The 14,689-nt window shown below is 53.4% G+C and overlaps 1 long non-coding RNA gene across 1 annotated transcript; it reads left to right on the top strand.

The window, feature by feature from the left end:
* The first annotated feature begins 3,426 nt into the window (after positions 1 to 3,426).
* LOC142044999 (uncharacterized) lies at positions 3,427 to 3,868 on the top strand. The gene is made up of 3 exons (XR_012654483.1): positions 3,427 to 3,577; positions 3,670 to 3,732; positions 3,822 to 3,868. It is a non-coding gene; the product is annotated as an uncharacterized LOC142044999 (long non-coding RNA).
* Positions 3,869 to 14,689: the final 10,821 nt, after the last annotated feature.

Below are 14,689 nucleotides of genomic sequence, written 5' to 3'. Positions count from 1 at the left end.
GAGGGGACCGTCTCGAAGCAGTCGCCTTTGCGCAGGCGAAGGGAGCGGGTTGCTCTTCAGCACGAGACCAGCGTGTGCCGGGCAGGGCGTTTCCGGCCCGTGTCTGTGGTGGTGCGCGGTTTGTGTAGTCTGTCCTCCGTGGCTTAGAGCTTCCTCAGATCTCAACGTCCTCGTCGCGCTTTGTGCCGGGGGAGCACGGCACGCGCTTTAGGCGCCGTCCCTAGGGTCTCGAATGCTCTTCCTCATCGGCCCGGTGCCAATCGGGCGCTTCTTTTCTTGCGTTCGGAGCTCTAAAGCACGGATCGGTCTCGGCAGATTCCAGTCGGTTCTTTTTGCGGCGTTCTTTGGGGCCGCTTTGGCAGCTCCGCTCTCTAGCCGTCCGTTTTCTCGGACCGGGAGTTCTTCCCCGCATCTTGACGTTCCTAGGTCTTGATGGCAGGCTTCTGGCGCATCCATCATCTCGGTTTTGACGGCGCCGTCTTGTAACAGGCCGTTACGTTGGACTCCTCGGGGGTCTGCCGTACAGCCTCCTCGCCTCGGCGTTTTGGACCCCGTAGGTCATCTTGCCGGACGGCACCTCCCGCCCGGGAGTCATTCTTCTTGCCGAGAGTCTTCTGTGTGAATCACCTCGTCTGTACTGTTCTGTCTTGTGTTGGTGTGTGCACGGGTGCGTTTGGCTTGGAGCCGCTCTGCCCGGGGCCGTAGAGTCGGGGTAGGTGGAACAGCGGTAAGAGTCTATGGGTGAAATGTTGATCTGCCTTAATTGTTTAGGCAAGGGTCGTACAGTCATCTGGGATCGAGTAGGCATTGGTGGGCTGCAACGTTGAGATTTCTTTACGGCAATGATTGTAGGCTTGTGGCAGAGGCTGTTGAGGGGTGGCGAAGTGGATTTGAGCCTCTAAGGTGTTGAGGCTCGCGTGTGATGGGCTTAAAGTTTGGCCCTGTTTTTTTTTTGCTGGTTTTGTTTTTTGTTTTTTTTGTTTGTTTGTTTTTTTTTTTTTTTTTTTTTTTTTTTTTTTTAAAATGGCTGGTTGTAGCTGGAGTACTGGTATTCCTAGATGGAATCAAGATCTCTGGAGTTGTTAGGCTCTTGCTCCGCATCCAGGCTGACTCGTTCAATATGGTTTTTTTTTTTCAGATGCGGAGAGACAAGATGCGTGCCCCAGAGCGACGGAGGAGGGGAGCGGAGCGCCGTGAGGAGGTGGGTCTGCGAGCGGAGTCGGAGGGAAGATGCGTCCGGTGGCTTTATGACTAGCTGATGGGGTTCTGTTTTTTCTTTTATTTGGAAGGTGCGAAGCAAGGAGGAGCGAAGCGGGCCGTCGTCACCGGAGGCGTCTCGGGCAAGGTGAGCCGTGACTGCTGGGTTGAAGGAACCGTTCCTTTGGAGGCGTCGCATTGTTGGCAAAGTTGGAAGCGTCCCTTGTTTGTTTTTTGCAGGTAGTACGCGTGCTTTGACGCGGCAAGCTCTCGATGACGGAGCAGGGTAGTTGAGCGGCCAAGGTAAAGGAGAGGGAGTTGGGAATCGGTCCGGGCAGGCCGAGGGTTTCGGGCGGCCTCTCGGCAAGCGTCTTCTGCTTTGGTTTTTGCAGGTGGCGCACGCAGCCTGAGAGGAGCCGTGCCGCAGGCCAACGAGGAGTTTGAGAAGGTGAGGTGGCTGCGGGCCGAGACGGTGTTGAATATCAAATATTACGCGGTTGCTTGGTTAAGCGTTTATCTTTTGCGTTGCAGGCGCTGTGCGGGCCGCCTTTGGATCTGGATGAGCGTTCGAGGCAAGCCGTGGATTAGGGAGGAGGAGAATGGGCCCGGTGAGTCTCGCGACTGCTGTGCTAATTTTGTGTGTCTTGCTGTCTCGGGTAGCGTGAGCGACGATGGCCGCAGGGTCTGACTCTGGAATGAGCAGGTAAGCGTAACGCTGTGGTGTGTGTGATTAAGTGGGGGGTTGGGAAAGCAGGAAAGTAGTTGGTGTTGGCTGATGGGTTACTCGCTGCCTCTTCTGATTTTGTTGCCTTGGTTTTTTTTTTTGTTTTGTTTTTGTTTGGTTGTTTTTTTTTTTTTTTTTGTCTTCACTGCAGGTGATGAAGAGGAACCTGGCGACTGCCGGATCGTCCCAGTTGGCCCACGTGACTTTTGCGGAGGATGGATTCGTATTGTTGGGCCTCTGAAAGCTAAGCTGAGGGCCCCGGGCCGGGGAGCGGCTGGGAGGAAGGGACGAAGCTGGGAATTGCCGGGAGGGGTTTTACAGTTAGCGCAGGAGAGAGGACCGTCTCGAAGCGGTCGCCTTTGCGCAGGCGAAGGGAGCGGGTTGCTCTTCAGCACGAGACCAGCGTGTGCCGGGCAGGGCGGTTCCGGCCCGTGTCTGTGGTGGTGCGCGGTTTGTGTAGTCTGTCCTCCGTGGCTTAGAGCTTCCTCAGATCTCAACGTCCTCGTCGCGCTTTGTGCCGGGGGAGCACGGCACGCGCTTTAGGCGCCGTCCCTAGGGTCTCGAATGCTCTTCCTCATCGGCCCGGTGCCAATCGGGCGCTTCTTTTCTTGCGTTCGGAGCTCTAAAGCACGGATCGGTCTCGGCAGATTCCAGTCGGTTCTTTTTGCGGCGTTCTTTGGGGCCGCTTTGGCAGCTCCGCTCTCTAGCCGTCCGTTTTCTCGGACCGGGAGTTCTTCCCCGCATCTTGACGTTCCTAGGTCTTGATGGCAGGCTTCTGGCGCATCCATCATCTCGGTTTTGACGGCGCCGTCTTGTAACAGGCCGTTACGTTGGACTCCTCGGGGGTCTGCCGTACAGCCTCCTCGCCTCGGCGTTTTGGACCCCGTAGGTCATCTTGCCGGACGGCACCTCCCGCCCGGGAGTCATTCTTCTTGCCGAGAGTCTTCTGTGTGAATCACCTCGTCTGTACTGTTCTGTCTTGTGTTGGTGTGTGCACGGGTGCGTTTGGCTTGGAGCCGCTCTGCCCGGGGCCGTAGAGTCGGGGTAGGTGGAACAGCGGTAAGAGTCTATGGGTGAAATGTTGATCTGCCTTAATTGTTTAGGCAAGGGTCGTACAGTCATCTGGGATCGAGTAGGCATTGGTGGGCTGCAACGTTGAGATTTCTTTACGGCAATGATTGTAGGCTTGTGGCAGAGGCTGTTGAGGGGTGGCGAAGTGGATTTGAGCCTCTAAGGTGTTGAGGCTCGCACGTGATGGGCTTAAAGTTTGGCCCTGTTTGTTTTGCTGGTTTTGGTTTTTGTTTTTTTTGTGTTTTTTTTTTTTTTTTTTTTTTAAAAACGGCTGGTTGTAGCTGGAGTACTGGTATTCCTAGATGGAATCAAGATCTCTGGAGTTGTTAGGCTCTTGCTCCCCATCCAGGCTGACTCGTTCAATATGGGGTTTTTTTTCAGATGCGGAGAGACAAGATGCGTGCCCCAGAGCGACGGAGGAGGGGAGCGGAGCGCCGTGAGGAGGTGGGTCTGCGAGCGGAGTCGGAGGGAAGATGCGTCCGGTGGCTTTATGACTAGCTGATGGGGTTCTGTTTTTTCTTTTATTTGGAAGGTGCGAAGCAAGGAGCGAAGCGGGCCGTCGGCACCGGAGGCGTCTCGGGCAAGGTGAGCCGTGACTGCTGGGTTGAAGGAACCGTTCCTTTGGAGGCGTCGCATTGTTGGCAAAGTTGGAAGCGTCCCTTGTTTGTTTTTTGCAGGTAGTACGCGTGCTTTGACGCGGCAAGCTCTCGATGACGGAGCAGGGTAGTTGAGCGGCCAAGGTAAAGGAGAGGGAGTTGGGAATCGGTCCGGGCAGGCCGAGGGTTTCGGGCGGCCTCTCAGCGCGCGTCTTCTGCTTTGGTTTTTGCAGGTGGCGCACGCAGCCTCAGAGGAGCCGTGCCGCAGGCCAACGAGGAGTTTGAGAAGGTGAGGTGGCTGCGGGCCGAGTCGGTGTTGAATATCAAATGTTACGCGGTTGCTTGGTTAAGCGTTTATCTTTTGCGTTGCAGGCGCTATGCGGGCCGCCTTTGGATCTGGATGAGCGTTCGAGGCGAGCCGTGGATTAGGGAGGAGGAGAATGGGCCCGGTGAGTCTCGCGACTGCTGTGCTAATTTTGTGTGTCTTGCTGTCTCGGGTAGCGTGAGCGACGATGGCCGCAGGGTCTGACTCTGGAATGAGCAGGTAAGCGTAACGCTGTGGCGTGTGTGATTAAGTGGGGGGGTGGGAAAGCAGGAAAGTAGTTGGTGTTGGCTGATGGGTTACTTGCTGCCTCTTCTGATTTTGTTGCCTTGGTTTTTTTTTTTTTGTTTTGTTTTTTGTTGCCTTTTTTTTTTGTCTTCACTGCAGATGATGAAGAGGAACCTGGCGACTGCCGGATCGTCCCAGTTGGCCCACGTGACTTTTGCGGAGGATGGATTCGTATTGTTGGGCCTCTGAAAGCTAAGCTGAGGGACCCGGGCTGGGGAGCGGCTGGGAGGAAGGGACGAAGCTGGGAATTGCCGGGAGGGGTTTTACGGTTAGCGCAGGAGAGGGGACCGTCTCGAAGCAGTCGCCTTTGCGCAGGCGAAGGGAGCGGGTTGCTCTTCAGCACGAGACCAGCGTGTGCCGGGCAGGGCGTTTCCGGCCCGTGTCTGTGGTGGTGCGCGGTTTGTGTAGTCTGTCCTCCGTGGCTTAGAGCTTCCTCAGATCTCAACGTCCTCGTCGCGCTTTGTGCCGGGGGAGCACGGCACGCGCTTTAGGCGCCGTCCCTAGGGTCTCGAATGCTCTTCCTCATCGGCCCGGTGCCAATCGGGCGCTTCTTTTCTTGCGTTCGGAGCTCTAAAGCACGGATCGGTCTCGGCAGATTCCAGTCGGTTCTTTTTGCGGCGTTCTTTGGGGCCGCTTTGGCAGCTCCGCTCTCTAGCCGTCCGTTTTCTCGGACCGGGAGTTCTTCCCCGCATCTTGACGTTCCTAGGTCTTGATGGCAGGCTTCTGGCGCATCCATCATCTCGGTTTTGACGGCGCCGTCTTGTAACAGGCCGTTACGTTGGACTCCTCGGGGGTCTGCCGTACAGCCTCCTCGCCTCGGCGTTTTGGACCCCGTAGGTCATCTTGCCGGACGGCACCTCCCGCCCGGGAGTCATTCTTCTTGCCGAGAGTCTTCTGTGTGAATCACCTCGTCTGTACTGTTCTGTCTTGTGTTGGTGTGTGCACGGGTGCGTTTGGCTTGGAGCCGCTCTGCCCGGGGCCGTAGAGTCGGGGTAGGTGGAACAGCGGTAAGAGTCTATGGGTGAAATGTTGATCTGCCTTAATTGTTTAGGCAAGGGTCGTACAGTCATCTGGGATCGAGTAGGCATTGGTGGGCTGCAACGTTGAGATTTCTTTACGGCAATGATTGTAGGCTTGTGGCAGAGGCTGTTGAGGGGTGGCGAAGTGGATTTGAGCCTCTAAGGTGTTGAGGCTCGCGTGTGATGGGCTTAAAGTTTGGCCCTGTTTTTTTTTTGCTGGTTTTGTTTTTTGTTTTTTTTGTTTGTTTGTTTTTTTTTTTTTTTTTTTTTTTTTTTTTTTAAAATGGCTGGTTGTAGCTGGAGTACTGGTATTCCTAGATGGAATCAAGATCTCTGGAGTTGTTAGGCTCTTGCTCCGCATCCAGGCTGACTCGTTCAATATGGTTTTTTTTTTTCAGATGCGGAGAGACAAGATGCGTGCCCCAGAGCGACGGAGGAGGGGAGCGGAGCGCCGTGAGGAGGTGGGTCTGCGAGCGGAGTCGGAGGGAAGATGCGTCCGGTGGCTTTATGACTAGCTGATGGGGTTCTGTTTTTTCTTTTATTTGGAAGGTGCGAAGCAAGGAGGAGCGAAGCGGGCCGTCGTCACCGGAGGCGTCTCGGGCAAGGTGAGCCGTGACTGCTGGGTTGAAGGAACCGTTCCTTTGGAGGCGTCGCATTGTTGGCAAAGTTGGAAGCGTCCCTTGTTTGTTTTTTGCAGGTAGTACGCGTGCTTTGACGCGGCAAGCTCTCGATGACGGAGCAGGGTAGTTGAGCGGCCAAGGTAAAGGAGAGGGAGTTGGGAATCGGTCCGGGCAGGCCGAGGGTTTCGGGCGGCCTCTCAGCACGCGTCTTCTGCTTTGGTTTTTGCAGGTGGCGCGCGCAGCCTCAGAGGAGCCGTGCCGCAGGCCGACGAGGAGTTCGAGAAGGTGAGGTGGCTGTGGGCCGAGTCGGTGTTGAATATCAAATATTACGCGGTTGCTTGGTTAAGCGTTTATCTTTTGCGTTGCAGGCGCTGTGCGGGCCGCCTTTGGATCTGGATGAGCGTTCGAGGCGAGCCGTGGATTAGGGAGGAGGAGAATGGGCCCGGTGAGTCCCGCGACTGCTGTGCTAATTTTGTGTGTCTTGCTGTCTCGGGTACCGTGAGTGACGATGGCCGCAGGGTCTGACTCTGGAATGAGCAGGTAAGCATAACGCTGTGGTGTGTGTGATTAAGTGGGGGGTTGGGAAAGTAGGAAAGTAGTTGGTGTTGGCTGATGGGTTACTCGCTGCCTCTTCTGATTTTGTTGCCTTGGTTTTTTTTGTTTTGTTTTGTTTTTGTTTGGTGTTTTTTTTTTTTTTTTTGTCTTCACTGCAGGTGATGAAGAGGAACCTGGCGACTGCCGGATCGTCCCAGTTGGCCCACGCGACTTTTGCGGAGGATGGATTCGTATTGTTGGGCCTCTGAAAGCTAAGTTGAGGGCCCCGGGCCGGGGAGCGGCTGGGAGGAAGGGACGAAGCTGGGAATTGCCGGGAGGGGTTTTACAGTTAGCGCAGGAGAGAGGACCGTCTCGAAGCGGTCGCCTTTGCGCAGGCGAAGGGAGCGGGTTGCTCTTCAGCACGAGACCAGCGTGTGCCGGGCAGGGCGGTTCCGGCCTGTGTCTGTGGTGGTGCGCGGTTTGTGTAGTCTGTCCTCCGTGGCTTAGAGCTTCCTCAGGTCTCAACGTCCTCGTCGCGCTTTGTGCCGGGGGAGCACGGCGCGCGCTTTAGGCGCCGTCCCTAGGGTCTCGAATGCTCTTACTCGTCGGCCCGGTGCCAATCGGGCGCTTCTTTTCTTGCGTTCGGAGCTCTAAAGCACGGATCGGTCTCGGCAGATTCCAGTCGGTTCTTTTTGCGGCGTTCTTTGGGGCCGCTTTGGCAGCTCCGCTCTCTAGCCGCCCGTTTTCTCGGACCGGGAGTTCTTCCCCGCATCTTGACGTTCCTAGGTCTTGATGGCAGGCTTCTGGCGCGTCCGTCATCTCGGTTTTGACGGCACCATCTTGTAACAGGCCGTTACGTTGGACTCCTCGGGGGTCTGCCGTACAGCCTCCTCGCCTCGGCGTTTTGGACCCCGTAGGTCATCTTGCCGGACGGCACCTCCCGCCCGGGAGTCATTCTTCTTGCCGAGAGTCTTCTCTCTGAATCACCTGGTCTGTACTGTTCTGTCTTGTGTTGGTGCGTGCACAGGTGTGTTTGGCTTGGAGCCGCTCTGCCCGGGGCCGTAGAGTCGGGGTAGGTGGAACGGCGGTAAGAGTCTATGGGTGAAATGTTGATTTGCCTTAATTGTTTAGGCAAGGGTCGTACGGTCATCTGGGATCGAGTAGGCATCGGTGGGCTGCGTGGACAGCAACGTTGAGATTTCTTTACGGCAATGATTGCAGGCTTGTGGCAGAGGCTGTTGAGGGGTGGCGAAGTGGATTTGAGCCTCTAAGGTGTTGAGGCTCGCGTGTGATGGGCTTAAAGTTTGGCCCTGTTTTTTTTGCTGGTTTTGGTTTTTGTTTTTTTTTTTTTTTTTTTTTTTAAAAAAAATGGCTGGTTGTAGCTGGAGTACTGGTATTCCTAGATGGAATCAAGATCTCTGGAGTTGTTAGGCTCTTGCTCCGCATCCAGGCTGACTCGTTCAATGTGGTTTTTTTTTTCAGATGCGGAGAGACAAGATGCGTGCCCCAGAGCGACGGAGGAGGGGAGCGGAGCGCCGTAAGGAGGTGGGTCTGCGAGCGGAGTCGGAGGGAAGATGCGTCCGGTGGCTTTATGACTAGCTGATGGTGTTCTGTTTTTTCTTTTATTTGGAAGGTGCGAAGCAAGGAGGAGCGAAGCGGGCCGTCGGCACCGGAGGTGTCTCGGGCAAGGTGAGCCGTGACTGCTGGGTTGAAGGAACCGTTCCTTTGGAGGCGTCGCATTGTTGGCAAAGTTGGAAGCGTCCCTTGTTTGTTTTTTGCAGGTAGTACGCGTGCTTTGACGCGGCAAGCTCTCGATGACGGAGCAGGGTAGTTGAGCGGCCAAGGTAAAGGAGAGGGAGTTGGGAATCGGTCCGGGCAGGCCGAGGGTTTCGGGCGGCCTCTCAGCACGCGTCTTCTGCTTTGGTTTTTGCAGGTGGCGCACGCAGCCTCAGAGGAGCCGTGCCGCAGGCCGACGAGGAGTTCGAGAAGGTGAGGTGGCTGCGGGCCGAGTCGGTGTTGAATATCAAATATTACGCGGTTGCTTGGTTAAGCGTTTATCTTTTGCGTTGCAGGCGCTGTGCGGGCCGCCTTTGGATCTGGATGAGCGTTCGAGGCGAGCCGTGGATTAGGGAGGAGGAGAATGGGCCCGGTGAGTCCCGCGACTGCTGTGCTAATTTTGTGTGTCTTGCTGTCTCGGGTACCGTGAGCGACGATGGCCGCAGGGTCTGACTCTGGAATGAGCAGGTAAGCGTAACGCTGTGGCGTGTGTGATTAAGTGGGGGGTTGGGAAAGTAGGAAAGTAGTTGGTGTTGGCTGATGGGTTACTTGCTGCCTCTTCTGATTTTGTTGCCTTGGTTTTTTTTTTTTGTTTTGTTTTTGTGTTTTTTTTTTTTTTTTTTTGTCTTCACTGCAGATGATGAAGAGGAACCTGGCGACTGCCGGATCGTCCCAGTTGGCCCACGTGACTTTTGCGGAGGATGGATTCGTATTGTTGGGCCTCTGAAAGCTAAGTTGAGGGACCCGGGCTGGGGAGCGGCTGGGAGGAAGGGACGAAGCTGGGAATTGCCGGGAGGGGTTTTACGGTTAGCGCAGGAGAGGGGACCGTCTCGAAGCAGTCGCCTTTGCGCAGGCGAAGGGAGCGGGTTGCTCTTCAGCACGAGACCAGCGTGTGCCGGGCAGGGCGGTTCCGGCCTGTGTCTGTGGTGGTGCGCGGTTTGTGTAGTCTGTCCTCCGTGGCTTAGAGCTTCCTCAGATCTCAACGTCCTTGTCGCGCTTTGTGCCGGGGGAGCACGGCGCGCGCTTTAGGTGCCGTCCCTAGGGTCTCGAATGCTCTTCCTCATCTGCCTGGTGCCAATCGGGCGCTTCTTTTCTTGCGTTCGGAGCTCTAAAGCACGGATCGGTCTCGGCAGATTCCAGTCGGTTCTTTTTGCGGCGTTCTTTGGGGCCGCTTTGGCAGCTCTGCTCTCTAGCCGTCCGTTTTCTCGGACCGGGAGTTCTTCCCCGCATCTTGACGTTCCTAGGTCTTGATGGCAGGCTTCTGGCGCGTCCATCATCTCGGTTTTGACGGCGCCGTCTTGTAACAGGCCGTTACGTTGGACTCCTCGGGGGTCTGCCGTACAGCCTCCTCGCCTCGGCGTTTTGGACCCCGTAGGTCATCTTGCCGGATGGCACCTCCCGCCCGGGAGTCATTCTTCTTGCCGAGAGTCTTCTGTGTGAATCACCTTGTCTGTACTGTTCTGTTCTGTCTTGTGTTGGTGTGTGCACAGGTGCGTTTGGCTTGGAGCCGCCTTGCCCGGGGCCGTAGAGTCAGGGGTTGGTGGAACGGCGATAAGAGTCTATGGGTGAAACGTTGATATGTCTCGATTGCTAGCATTAAGGGTTAAAAGATTTTTGAGTCATTGCATGCCAGTAGGGGAGTGGATTGCAAGTGGATTGTGAGGTAGAATATAGTAAGGCGGTAATTGGGTGTGGGTGTTAATATTGTTTATGTGGACACTTTGTGGTAAGCTTCTAGAAATGGTTAAGGCATTGATTTTTTTGTTTTTGGAATCGGTGGGAAGGAGGTGTTTGGAGCTGTGGAAGATTTCTTTTTATGCTGAGGGTGAAGCGCGTGTTCAAGAGTTTTGTGTGTTGGTTTGGCAGGTGATCACAGGCCACGAGGCGTTTGAAGGAACCTCGCCTTTAGGCGATGTGGCTGCTACGGAGGTTGGACTGTGACATGTGCCACTATGAAAGCTAAGTATCTGGTTGAAAATCTGTGTATGGTGCAGATGGCGTGTGTTGAAGCGTTGCTGTAATGGAAGGGTAGTTTGTGGGAAGCTTGGAAGGAGGTTGGGCTGGGGCTGGGGATTTTGCAGGCAGGGTGATTATTGAGGTCCTCGGTGCTGCAAGTAAGGGGCGATGGCCACTTGACACCCTTTGGCTGCAGGATGGGTTAGTTGAGAGTGAGGGCTAGTATGCGTGTGATCTGAATGAGTGGTGTGTTGTGAATGTGCGTAACATTGTGGGGTTACGTGGTTTAGCTTTTCAGTGGTCTCTTGCAGGGTGGATGTAGAGATGTTCGTTAGGCAATTAGGAAAAAATAAAATACAATTAGAATAAAAAATCCCCAGCCAGTGGATTCCCCCCCCCCCCGCCCCCCCAGTCCTGGCTGCTTTGTGAGGCGATGTTCAGGCCAGTGTTCAGACGGGGGTCCGGCTCAGGCCGGGGTTTTGGCAGGCAGGGTGATTTTTGAGACCCCTGGTGCTGCAGACACAGGGCAATGGCCCCTTGAGGGTGGCAGGCTGTTGGATGGATGAGTTGAGAGCGAGGGCCGGTGTGCATGCGATGTCAATGCGTAGTGTGTTGTGAATGTGTGTAACCTTGTAGGGTTATGTGTTTTGACATTTTAATGTTTTTTTCCTTTCAGGTTGTACAGGTGAGATGTTTTCTAGGGAATTAGAATTGAAAAAAAAAATACAATTAGAATAAAAAAAAAACCCTAGCTGGGGGATTTTTTTTTTCCCCCCCCGTCAGGTGTGTTTTGTGTTGTGTTTTTTTTTTTTTTTTTTTTTTCCCCAGGGTCAGGCTTGGGCTGTGGTTTTGGCAGGCAGGGGGATTTTTTTTCTAGGCTCCCAGGAACGGCGCTCCCCTGGAACATGGTCATTGCCAATTAGCGCAGGGATTTATGTTGGTCAGCAGATGGTCTTTGGAAGATAGTTGAGGATTTTGCGGGTGAAGGGTGGGGGGAGTTGGACTAGATGGCCAGCATTGAGTAGGCCAGGGTTGTGAAGTGCGTGAGTGTAACTGTATTTTTCGTTGGTGTGTTTGTAAAATATTTGGGTGCTCTTTGTAGTTTGTGATGTAATGATATTTTTCAATTTCTGTTTTTGTGCCTAGGTGTGGAAGTGGACAGTCTGTGAAGAGGAGCAGAGCAACTCGTTTTCTACTTGAGAACAGGGATTGTGAAGGTAACATAACCTCGGGGAGGAAAACTTCTGGACGTGCAGCAACGGACATAATGGCAGTGAGGAATGTGGAAAAGAGTGATAGGTTGGAACATGGTCTGTAGAGTCAGAACATGGTCTGTAAACTCTGTATTTAAATACCCGATGAAACAATAATAAAAAGCAGTAGGATATGGCACTGTCCCTGGGTGTAATCAAGTAAAAAAATAAAAAATTTGCTAATATGTTGGAAGCCATTTTGTACTGCAATTTTGGAAGTTGCTGTTGTACAAATGTATTGTAAAACTGTATTGTAAAAATGTAAAGTTGCTATTGTGAAACTGTATTGTAAAACTTGAAAGTTGGTATTGTGAAACTTGAACTTGCTTCTGTGAAACTGTATTGTGAAACTTGCAAGTTGATATTGTGAAGTTGCTACCGTGACACTTGGCAGTTGCTACCGTGACACTTGGCAGTTGCTACCGTGACACTTGGCAGTTGCTACCGTGACACTTGGCAGTTGCTACCGTGACACTTGGCAGTTGCTACCGTGACACTTGGCAGTTGCTACCGTGACACTTGGCAGTTGCTACCGTGACACTTAAATTTAAAACAGAAGAGCAGTAGCAAATGGCTCAGGCTCTGGGAGTAAAGAGTTATAAAATAAAGGTAAAAAATTTACTTCCAGGGCAGAAGCCCTTTCCTACTGCAAATTTGCAGTACTGCTGCGCTTCACCTCAGATTTTGCAGTACTGTAGTGCTTAAGTTTAGATTTTGCAGTAGTGCTGCGTATAACTGGGAAAGTGAGAGTACTGCTGCGCTTAAACCTAATTTTAAGTTCAAAAGTAAACATTTTTAAAAAAAAGCAGTAGAAATTGGTAGACTTCCTGGGAGCAAAGAGTTAATAAAAAGCAAACCAGAAAACACTTGCTCCTGGGCAGGAAGCCAATTTCTACTGCTGCACCAAACTTACATATTCTTAATTTTTTTTTTTTATAGATTATCTACACCTTCCCCACCCACCTACCACTTCCTGAGGTAAGTTCACCCCCAACCACCCACCCCTGGTGTTAGTGGGCTTCCCCCCAGCACCTGCCCTGGGATTAGCAGGCCCTGCCCCAGCACCAGCCCCCTAATTAGCAGCCCCCCCTGTAGGTAATCCTTCCCCAACCCCCACCCCCAATTAGGAGCCCTGCCCCCACTACCTACTCCCTCCCTGAGCCCCACCCCCTACTTTTCACACCTCTACACCCCCCCAATGCAATAATTAGAGTTAGCTAGAAGTCTCCCCGTAGTAATCAATTAGGGTAATAGCTGCCATGTGCCCCACCCCTCCAGTTTTAGTTAGCTCAAGGTAGGGTTAGGGTACCATTGGGACCCAGAACCCCACCCTAACCCTACTGAGGCGGTACCCCCACATTACACCCCCCATTGCTCTACGGTTAGGGCACCTCTTAGACATAGAACCCCACCCTAACCCCACTGGGGAACCCCCAATTAGGCCCCCCTCATCTGTAGGGTTGTGGTTAGGGTTCTGCAGGGCTATTGTTAGGGGGGCTAGGGTTAGGGGTCCCTGGAGTCAGGGGTCCCTGCATTTGCAGGCACTCTAGACCCCAGGGACCCCTAACCCTAGATTGCCCTAACCATACCCTGGGGATCCCTAACCACAGCCCAGAACACCCATAACCCTAGCATTGCAGAACCCCAGGCTCCACTATCCCTACTCCCTGGAAACCCTACTGTAGAGGAACCCTAACAAGGCTTACACCCAGTGGGCAGGGCCTCACCAGAGAGTGGTATGAGTGGTGGGACAGCGCCCTCTGGTGGCTGGATGTGGGTTTGGGATTAGGGCTGTTAGTGTTTAGGTTTGGGGTTAGGGTGACAGGTTAGGGTGTTGGCTTCGGGGCCAAGGTGAAATGTCACTGGGGTCCGGGGTCAAAGGTCACAGTGCTGAGGGTAAAAGTGGAGGTCTGGGGTCATGGACTCAGGGTCAAAGGTTTAGGATTAGGTTGTCAGTTTATGGGATAGGGTTAGGGTGTCAGATTAGGGTTAGGGTACCAGGTTAGGTTGTGATCTTAGGTTTAGGGTGATAGGGTTAGGGTGCCGGATTAGGGTTAGGCTTATTGGTAAGAGTTTAGCATCAGGTTGTTGGGGTAGTGTGTCGCGTTAGGGTGTTGGGTTAGGGTGTCCGGTTAGGGTTACTGTGTCACGTTAGGGTTAGTGTGTCAGGTTAGGGTTAGCGTTTTAGGGTTAGGCTTAGGGATTAGGGTTAGAGGTAGGGGTTAGGGTTAGGGTGTTGGGTTAGGGTTTCGTCTTAGGGTTACGATGTCGGGTTAGGGTGTCATGTTAGGGGTTAGAGTGTCAGGTTAGGGTTTCAGGTTAGGCTTGGGTGTCAGGTTAGGGTAGGCTTAGGGCATCAGGTCAGGGTTTGGGTGTCGGGTTAGGCTTAGGGTTAGCGTGTTAGGGTTAGGGATTAGAGTTTGGGGTTATGCTTAGCGGTAGGGGTTAGTGTTAGGGGTTAGTCTTTAGGGTTAGGCTCAGGGTGTTGGGTTAGGGTGTCGGGTTATGGTTAGGTTGTCAGTTTAGGGTTGGGTCAGGGTGTCAGGTTAGGGTTAGGCTTAGGGTGTTGGGTTAGGTGTTAGGGTTAGGCTTAGGATGTTGGTTTAGGGTTAGGGTGTCAGGTTAGGTTGTGAGCTTATGCTTAGGCTGTCAGGTTAGGGTTACTGTTAAGGGTTTAGTGTTAGGTTGTTGGGTTAGTGTGTCACGTTAGGTTTAGGGTGTTGCATTAGGGTGTCCGGTTAGGGGGTTAGGGTTAGCGTGTCTGGTTAGGGTGTTGGGTTAGAGTTAGTCACACTATTAGGGTTAGGGGTATGCTTCGTCACAGCATTAGGATTAATGTCAGTCACACTGTTAGGGTTAGGGGGTGAGGATTAGGGTTAGGTTAGGTTGACGGTCGTTAGGGTTAGGTTAGGGCAGCGGGTTAGGTTTAGGGGTTAGGGCAGTGGGTTAGGGGTTAGGGTAGCGGGTTAGGGTTGTGTGGGCATGGCCATTAGGGTTAGGGAGTGGTTAGGGTAGTGGGTTAGGGTTAGGTTTAGGGGTTAGGGCCGTGTGTGTGTGTGGCCATTAGGTTTAGGTTAGGGATAGGGGGAGGGGGGTTAGGGTTAGTTATTAGGGTTAGGGTGGTTAGGGTCAGGGCCATTAGCGTTAGGGTCGTGTGTGTAGCTAGTAGGGGTTAGGGTTGGGAGGGAGGGTTAGGGCAGCGGGTTAGGGCTATTAGGGTCGCACGCGCGTGTTGCCCTTAGCGTTACGGTCGTGCATGCGTAGCCGTTAGGGTTGCGTGTATGTGTAGCCATTAGGGTTAGGTTAGGGGTTAGAGCAGCAGGTTAGGGTCGT

This window comes from Buteo buteo, chromosome 26 (assembly GCF_964188355.1).
Source record: "Buteo buteo chromosome 26, bButBut1.hap1.1, whole genome shotgun sequence".
Classification (NCBI taxonomy): Eukaryota; Metazoa; Chordata; class Aves; order Accipitriformes; family Accipitridae; genus Buteo; species Buteo buteo.
This window is presented reverse-complemented; position numbering and strand designations above follow the sequence as displayed.